Raw genomic sequence first — 9747 nt, forward strand, 5'->3', positions numbered from 1 at the left:
TATTTGCGATTTTTATTTTGTTCAAAAAAAAAATCTAGAAAGGATTAGGCATATTTGCGCTTTTAGACACTAACACAATGCAAAATTACCATTTGCCCGACGAACCAATTTTTGTCAGGTAAAGTAATTTTCGACAAGCAAAGCAACTTTACCCGGCAATTGGTCGGGTAGAAGTGGTCAAAGTTTTCGTTTTTTCAGAGACCTTTGCCCAATGAAAAAGTTTGATGGGCAAAGTATTCGTGCCAAGGAAAAAACTGGCGCGTAATATGCCAACTTTTGCACAACTAACCCTTCAAGTTTCGTCAAGTAAAGGTATATTTTATGATTTAGGGTTTAGGGGGGTTTACAATTCGTCGGACAATATGAAATATTTCGTTGGGCAAAAGTGAGGGACATTTTGGCATATTCCATTTCTTCGATGATTTTCACAGTCCACGAAATTTATTTGAACAATCCAACCGTCAATACAGCCGATATATAATCGGGGATGGCATACACTAAAAATCATCTAAAACAAACTTTCATGGATTAGGTAATAGAACGAAATCCTTTGGTGGTTAGAAACGTATCATTAGAATTTAACGGTTATATTAGCTTCGATTTTTTTTTTTTTTTTGCAACTACACTCCTCAACCCTAGAAGAGTACGATGAATGAACCCAATCATCAATTTAAAAATGTTTACACTAGTGGTTACCACAAAATCTAACATTCTATTTAATAGAAGTATAAAATAAACTCGAAGTGTTTGGTGAATCTATTGTATTGACGGGATAAGCAAGCTACGAAACTAATTTCAACGATCTAACTTTTACTGTAGTACGAGATCGCATACACCAAAAATACCTAAAACAAACTTTCGGGGATTAGGTAACGACGAAATCCTTCGACAATTGCAAACATATATATCATTACTATTTAATGGTTATTTTAGCTCCGATTTTGATGATTTTTCTGCAACTACACTCCTCAACCTAGAAGAGTACAATGAGTGAACCGATCATCAATTTAATAGAAGTATATAATAAACTCTAAGTGTTTGTTAAATCTATTGTGTTGACGGGATATGTACTCTACGAAATTAATTTCAACGATCCAACTGTCACACTTTTGTGAATATAGCACAAGATCGCATACACGAAAAATCAGCTAAAACAAACTTTCAAGGAGTAGGTAACTAACTGAAATTCCTCAACAGTTACACATGTATCATCATGAATTAATGGTTATTTTAGCTCTAATTTTGATGATTTTTTGGCAAAAACGTTGCTTAGGGTAAAACCACACACTAAGTTGACTTGATCATCAAATTGGACGATCTTTTAACAGTTGGAAAATAAATAAATAAATAAAATAAGGAAATTTCTTAAATTTTTGGTGTTTGGCTGATGAAAATTACAAAGTTCTTCGGCCAACAATACCAAATTCGTCGGGCAAACTTTAAAATTCCACCACTTTTTTCGTCAAATTAAAAAGTTTGCTCGACGACTACTTTTGTCAAGCATGTATTATGTTTTTTTTTTCTTTAAATTTCTTGCCCGACAACTTTTTCATTGAGCCAAAAAAAAATTGTTTTATTTTGGCAAACCCAACAAAATCCTGTCTTCGGGCTAAGTTGGTCAACGCATTTCAGGCAAAACATGTTTGTCTGACAAAATCTAGAATTTCGTCGGGCAACATTTTTGGCTAAGACCTTTGCGCAACGACTTTTGCCTGATGAAATTTTGTTGGGCAAAACCTTTAGCGACGAAAACCTTATTTTGTTCAAGACGAAAGGGTGTTTTTTTTTTTTTTGTAGTGTAATATATTAGGTTGCCAATTAACATCTAGTTTCTACTATTCATAAGCTTTAAGCCAAAGGGTAGTTGCATACATTGGTCTCATCGTCACACCTAGTACCTAGAAAACAAAGGGACAACACTATTTAATTTTTAAACAACCAGAGCTTTTTCTTAACAGTAGTCATTTTCCTAAATGTCGGTATCAAAATTTTCTTTTCTTGATAATAATGTTTTTTTCCTTCTGTAATTTGAAGGGTATCAAATGTTTCCAATAACTAGTATGGTGCAGCTGGCGTCAATCAGATGGTTGTACCAAGAATTCAACAAATGGAAATTTTGCAAAGAAAAGGGCTATTATCAATGAAGTAAGAAAGATACTTAAACGGAATGGATTTAATGCAATAAATATATCTGAAATTAATTAGAGAAGAGAAAGAGAGAGATCATTTTCTTGGGTTGAGAATTGTGGTGCTTTCTTCTTTCACCTTTATGTGTGAAACGAGAAAATTATCATTGTGAATGGAACACAAGTGGTATACCACATGTTTTAATAGAAGTGGTGAGAAATTTTATTTTTTAAGTTATTAACTTTTTGGCACACATATTCCACCATTTGTATAGTTACACGTGATGTACCACTTCGTATATTGGTCACACTGAAAAATCTCTCATGTGAAACATTTTAGGCAATACCTATATTTATGTAATTGTAATATTATATAACCGTACAAAATGGTCCCAAAATTTAAACACACTAGTCATCTCTTTTGCATTGGCTCTTTTATGGTCGTGGTTTATACTTTTGCCTTATTTCAGTTGCAGAGTGAGAGAGAGAGAGAGAGATGTGAATTTAGGGTCCCCCACACATGCCCGAGGCCCAAACCTAAAAGCCTTTAATGTAAATGCACACAATATATGGAAACACTCACTAATCTGTCTGCAAACTGCATGGGGGATAGTCTTGGCGTGATAATATTCAATATGCAAACAACACACAATCGGGACCACCCTCCTCCCTCTTAAATCCTCTTACATCTATTTTTTTTTTTTTCTAATTATTTTTTCTTAGCATTTTAGTCCCCAATATTCCATCTAATTCTAAATAAAATGGTAATTCCACTTCTGGCTCTATTTATACCCTCCTCCCGTCCTCCTTCTTTTGCCATCAAACCCTAGCTCTCTCTCTCTCTCTCAGAAAGGAATTTCCAGTGTGCATATGTTCTTATCATGCACTGGTAGCAGTTGAAGCTGCCAGCATGATCTTATAACTCCCTACTTCGTTTAGGGAAGCTCAGATCATCTGGCAGTTTCACCTGTTGTTGGTAGCATGAGACCATCAAAACCCTAATTCCGACATAACACCAATCCCTAGCTACTGAAAATAAAACGGTATTATTTCATGATCTCAATTAATTTATCTTGTCAATATATAATTCGTTAGGATATATAATTAATTCGGCTGGTTTATCGATTAATTACTTTCATGCTTGATCTGTTCTTCTATTTTTATGCAAAATTTGCACGGAAATGTCAGATATTTGGGGTTTTTAGGGTTTTTTGAATGACACAATTTGTGTTTCTCCAAGCAGTACGATGATTGCATGCTCCTCAACTAGCACTTTGGTGATCGAGCCAATACCTAGCCGTGCACTTTGTTGGATATTAGTTATACTACCGGTCGTACTCAAATCTGCCAATATCTTAAGATTTCATATGTGCACACATGTGTTCATCATCTCAACATGATTAATTTAATGGAGGTTTTCCGTAGTTAATATATATTGTGAAATTTGGTCATCTGATTATCTGAATCTTTTCTCTGGATTTAAAATTTTCAATTGGAGGTTTCAATAATTATTCTGTGTTTGTTGATTGGGAATCAAGCCCTAGCTTGGTTCTTGTATTCGTTAATGGTTAGGGTATGGTATGCAATACAGGCCAGTTTTCTAGAGAGAGAGAGATGGTACAGTGAAGTGGACTAGGACTACTACCGCTGTGCTTACACAGGTTGTTGCAGGAATAACAATGGGCTTTTGTATATGTTTGAATGCCATTCGACTGTGTGATAGATGGTCTTAACTTATGAGTACACACACACACACACACACACACACATACATATTATCTCAGAACGATTTATAGTTCTTATGAAATTCACTGGAATTTAAACAACAGGTGATGAAACTGCTTGAGATATAGGAAACACTGATATTACTTCAATTAAAAGCAGGAATGGTAAAAATGAAGTTTCTTTTTGTTAAGCTAGTATCTGGCTTGATGGTCTTGTTTCAGTGGTTGGATATATCATCCTTTTGAGCTTATAGGTTTATTGGATGAGTATATACTTGCTGTACATTTTCTGTTATTGTTTCAAAGTTCGCGTACTTCCTCTCCAAATTAATCTGATGTAGATGGAAAGAAAGGAGAAGAAGGGATTGGGATGTGATTACAGTGGCCCTTGGGGGACGTCTAACGAGACAAACTTTTTTCTATGCTGGCTATGTTGCAGCCAACTCTTGAGTACAGGCTGCAGTTTTAGTGCTCATGAGAAACAGAATATGCAGCCACAAGCATGAGACCTTCAGGAGCACGTACATGGCACAGGTACTCTGCCGCCCTGTGTCAATAATACAATGACGGGAAAATTTCTCTCCATGTAACATCGTATTATTGACACAAGATGTCACAATAGTAGTGTATCCATGTCATGTAAGTTTCTCTCCACCACCTGGATTCAAATTGAAAAGAAATATTTTATATTAGTCACTCCATCACATACAAACTAGACACAAAGATCGGTTCTGGCAAATTTCATTTCTCAGTAGATAACCTGTGAGATTGGCTGTATCTTCCTAAGTGCACAATGGGATAGCAATTGATGATGTAATTTCTCAACTGCGATCCCATGTGAACCAACTCTCCTCCCCCTTGGTTGCATAGTTAATAATGTAACTCTCTCTCTCTCTCTCTCTCTCAAGAGTTTCTCTGTATGCTGCTTGTTGGACTTTGGGCCCTCTCTTTTGGTAGAATGTACAAATGGAAAAGATTCCATGGAGTTTTCAGATTTCCCCGGAGAACCAAATATTCTAAAGCTTCACTTGTTTGATTCTCCCAACTCTTTCCAGACTCCTCATCTGTCAATAACCACTCATGAGAAGGACGTTAGTTAAATATGAGGTCATATGAGATGGACGATGACAATGGCTATAATGTGCCCAGCACAGCAGCTTGCTTCAGAATTCAGATGGGCATGCAATAAAATAATTATTACACCAATTAATTAATCTCGGCGCCTTAATTGTGTGATATGTGATAATTTTACATAGTCTAACATGCATTAATGTACATTATTGTGAACTCATCTGCTTGTGAGAAGATTAATATCTTATAACATGATCGACGGAAGAAAGAATCCAAAGAGGCTAATTGCCAGTATAAGAAGTAGAACCGGAAATGGGAAAAATGTGGGAGCATCATACCTAGGGTTATAATAAGTGTCTCACACAACAAAAAGATGACTAGATGTACAAAACTGCCACTGTACCTGACACAATATGAATAACGCAAGCTAATTTTACATTAAAAAATATTAACTTGAAAGTGGGAATCAGTATTCCATTTCATCCAATATTAGCAACCAAGTCACATCCATGATCCATCCGTTGATATGTATTTAGAAATTTGCTTCTACTAGAAATCATATAGATATATAATACAAATTATCAGCATAAGATGGTGGATAGGGGTGTCGCATAACCAAAAATGATATTTCGTACTGGCACAATAATACAAAAGATCATATATGCAAGGATGTTAATACAACAATATCACAAAGATTATACATGTCAAAGTGGTGTCATGTAGAAACGTTAAAACACATAGAGTGTGATCAGCAAGCAGAGCTATTCATAGACTCGAAGATATCTTGGCCCCCTCTTCAATCACAACCCCTTTAGAAGATATAGAGCAATAGTCGCAGATTGAGAACAAAATCCTTTACCTTAAGATTGTGGCTGCCAGATATAAACCCTACATTTGCCATTGATAAAAGACTTGGGATACCTTCACCTTGGCATCTTTTTCTCACCAATACTAGGTTCTCAGTTTCTCTCTAACAACATTACAACAACTAGGCTCTCGTGTGATAAAATAGTAAAATTTAGAATCTATCTTTGAATTTTCACCGTAGTTTATATTCGGTCTCTAAACTAAAAATTCGTCAATTAAGATCCTTGGATTTAACAAAACATTCACACTTCATAAAATTTTCCGTAATTTGATTGTGGCAGGAAATAGAACTTGCACTCTAGTTTAGATTTGGTCCCTTGTTGTCACCCTAGTTTATATTTATCAATTAACTTTTTACCCTTGTGTAGATTGTGTTCTTGAAAACATATCTAAAATTGGATATGTAAGATGTATATTTTTTGTTTTTCGATATGTAAGATCTATATGTGTGCCATATTATCAGACTACCAGAATTTCTAACTAAAGTTAACGCCAAGGACTAAAGGTGCATGTTTTGCTAAATTCAAATATCTCAATTAAAGGATTTTTAGTTATAATACTAGTTGTAAATTAGAGTGAAAAATCAGACTACAATTCTGAATTTATCCTCGGTAGAAAACAAAGAACGAGCAAGAAATGACATCTTTTTTTTTTTTAATTTAATTTAATTTAATTTTTTTATTATTATTTTTTTATATAACAAATGAATGTGTTAACCCTAAAGACAACAAGAGCAGAGCGCAAGAAAACAAGACTGGCGCCCAAATGCATAGAAATTGTAAGGAAACAAGCCCAGCAGCAGGAGAGCAGAGGTTGAGAGAAGTGGACCAAGATTGTCTGCCCTCCTATTTTCCATCCCTTTTCATTCCTTCCTATTTTTCTAGCGATTGATTTCATGTTAAGTTAATTTAATGCTCCAGATTTTGCCACCTCACACATTTTTCACTCTCCTTTCTTCCTCTTCGCTTCTACTGCTACATTCACAGACCAAGAAACATTTTCAGCTGCACAACAACAACATCCTCCACCAAGAATGCCATTGAATTACAATGGAGGGCTTATCTTCGTTCTGTGCATGAATGCACAATACACATGGTCCACAACATAATGGAGCATTCCCAGATTCAGTCACCATTTTTCAGAAAAACCCAAAAATTCAAACACCAAATTTTTACAAAAGATGGTTTTTTTGATCAATTAAAAAAAAAAAACCAGATGGGATTATATGCAAATTTTCAGAAACAGAGAACCCAGAATCCAGAGTGTTGGAAAAAAAATAAGAATTTATGAATTTAATCATCTGAAAGTCACGATTTGGGGATGAACAGATTAGAGAGCACTAAAAAAAATTGAAATAAACACTCGGGAACTGTGGCGATTGTGAATCGAGAGGCGTAGGCGGTGAAGAAATCAATGGGAGACTGGGAAGAAGAAATCCATGAGATAGAAGGAGATAAGAGGAGATCCAAAATGGGAAGGCGAAAGGGGAGAAGGGGAAGAGAGAGAGAGAGAGAACAAATCAAACCAAAACAAAACAAAAAATGTGGGCTGAGAGTAAAACTTTAACGTACAGTAACTAGTAACAGTACAAGCGTAAAACTTCTTTTGAATTTTTTAGTTTGGTAAAAAAAAAATTGTTTTTCATTTGCCTTTTCCTTTCTAAGAAAATGCTGGTGTTGGTTTGACTACATAATTTTTCATCACACGGATAGAATCGTTTATCACTTCGAATTAAAAACAAAACTGGAGAAACACTACATGATAGTGCTCCTCAGCTTCCATTTTTACTCAGAAGTTTGTAAATAATTTCATTTGAAATTTTGTGGTTTTCTAATATAAGAACTTATTTCCAAGAGATTTTGGGTTCAAAATCTTTTTCCCCCATTTTTTCACTTTAATGTTATAAGATATATTGTTTTTTTTTCAAATTTATAAGATATATTGCTTCTTTTTTTTTCAAATTTATAAGATATATTGTTTAATCCCAAAATTATGTGGTGAGCTAACATGATAGTATTTTAATTGTCAAAGGTCAATTCAGTTCCTAGTTGGTCCAAATATATGAACAAATGAAATATTATTACTCGAAAATGAGGGACTACACTTACAGCCCAAGGATCATGTTGCTATTCAGAAGCTTTAATTTGGCTTTCACAATGGATCCAAAATGGTTAAATGATCAAATATCGACAGAGCGATAGAATATCAACAGAGTAATTGATCATTTCAATGATTCAAATTTAAAAATGAGAAATTTTATTTCAATTCATATAACCTTTTTTTATACTTAATTTTTAAACTTGAAATGTGAATTGTCTTTTTTACTCTATTACATAATTACGATTTATCTTTAAACACACACTATTTAAACACACACTATTTAAACTCTACCATCACGCAATGTTTATCCTACATTTATTCCGGCTAAAACCTGGTTCACAGGATATCAAGGTGGATATATGAGGAGGAAGACAATAAAATCTTCTGAAGAAACAAGCTTATACTATGTCATACTCGACATTGGCAATAAGTGATCAATCTGCAACAGTCAAAATTTAACTTTTACGATCTCTGGCATTAAGCTTTATTGAGAGAGTCTAATGCTAAATTAAAATCAAATTACAGTTGTTGGAAGCATCGATACGAGCGGGATCACAATGCTTGAAGAGGTCCAAAAAAAATGTTGATAGAAAGGGTCTCAAGGTATGATATTATGGCAGACTAAGCTTGTTTGATATAGTTCCATAATTTGTTTGATCATGTGTTTAGTTTTATTCTTTCTTCTAATCTATTAGCTTGTAATAGCAAACCCCTCATGTGAGGTGATCAAGAAGCTCGAGAAGTCCAAGTTCTTTCTTCTTATCTATCAGCTTTCAAGTAAAATCTTCACCAAACTGCTCAATTTGGAATTTATATTTTGAATTGGTTTTGTGAGGGTAGTTTAGGTAGTAAATTTAAATTTAAAGAGAGACTAATTCTTTAATTAAAAGTAGGGTTTCTTTGGGGAAGTACTACTTGAATTGTAAGCATGTGCACTTATACTATCTGAACTTTCAATTTTTATTTTTTACTATTTGAACTCTCTTAATTGTTGGAATCTACCATCTACTTTACTTTCCATCCATTTTGCCGCTAAAACATGTCACATATACGAATATTGTCGTCAATTAACTTCATGAGGCTGACTAAGATACAAATTAGCTCCAAAATAATATAGCCTAACTCAATATGATGTCAAAATTAGGAGTTTGTACCACCCTAGTTCAGCAATTCCCTCCACAAGAATTTGAAAAATTAATATTTGAATAAATTAAGGTGAATCACACACCCACTCACTGTAAATGAAATACTATATTTTTGCATAATTTTCACTTCAACAACCCTTGCCAAAATCAAACCCGAAATCAACTTCTTCATTTCTCTTATGACCTAACTCCAACACTACTACAGGGAAAATGCCTTTTGCCTTTGTACAAATTGATTCCAACAAGCCCTAGAAAGTGAATTGACAAAAATATCCCTCCACGTGAGAATTGCATGACATGATTTAATGGCAAAATGGATGGCAAATAACATAGGTGGTAGATTCCAACAGTTTAGAGAGTTCGGGTGGTAAAAAATAAAGATTGAAAGTTTAGGTGGCGTATATGCTTGCAAGTTCAAATAGTACTTGGGCAAAATCCCTTTAAAAATAATATGGGTATAAAGAATAAGTTGAATATAGAAAGAGGTTAACATAAATTCAAATAAAATTTGCACTTTTGATGAATTTCCCAAGAAAAAAAAATCTAAACAATTAACTTTGGCAATATGCATTTCTTATCGGGATTTCCTATGGCGGTCCAAAGTATTGGATACTCTACACCGTTTTAACAGGTTCTTTCTAACGATTATTTAAGAACCCGAAGTATCCTATGATCCAGAGGACTGGAGAATTGTAGTTTCTTATTTGTAGGTTC

The 9747-nt window shown here is 34.3% G+C and overlaps 1 long non-coding RNA gene across 1 annotated transcript; it reads left to right on the plus strand.

Moving 5' to 3' along the window:
- The first annotated feature begins 2804 nt into the window (after window positions 1-2804).
- On the plus strand, window positions 2805-4889 carry LOC126595939 (uncharacterized). The gene is made up of 2 exons (XR_007613769.1): window positions 2805-3169; window positions 4192-4889. It is a non-coding gene; the product is annotated as an uncharacterized LOC126595939 (long non-coding RNA).
- The last annotated feature ends 4858 nt before the right edge of the window (window positions 4890-9747 follow it).

This window comes from Malus sylvestris, chromosome 13, assembly GCF_916048215.2.
Source record: "Malus sylvestris chromosome 13, drMalSylv7.2, whole genome shotgun sequence".
Lineage (NCBI taxonomy): Eukaryota > Viridiplantae > Streptophyta > Magnoliopsida > Rosales > Rosaceae > Malus > Malus sylvestris.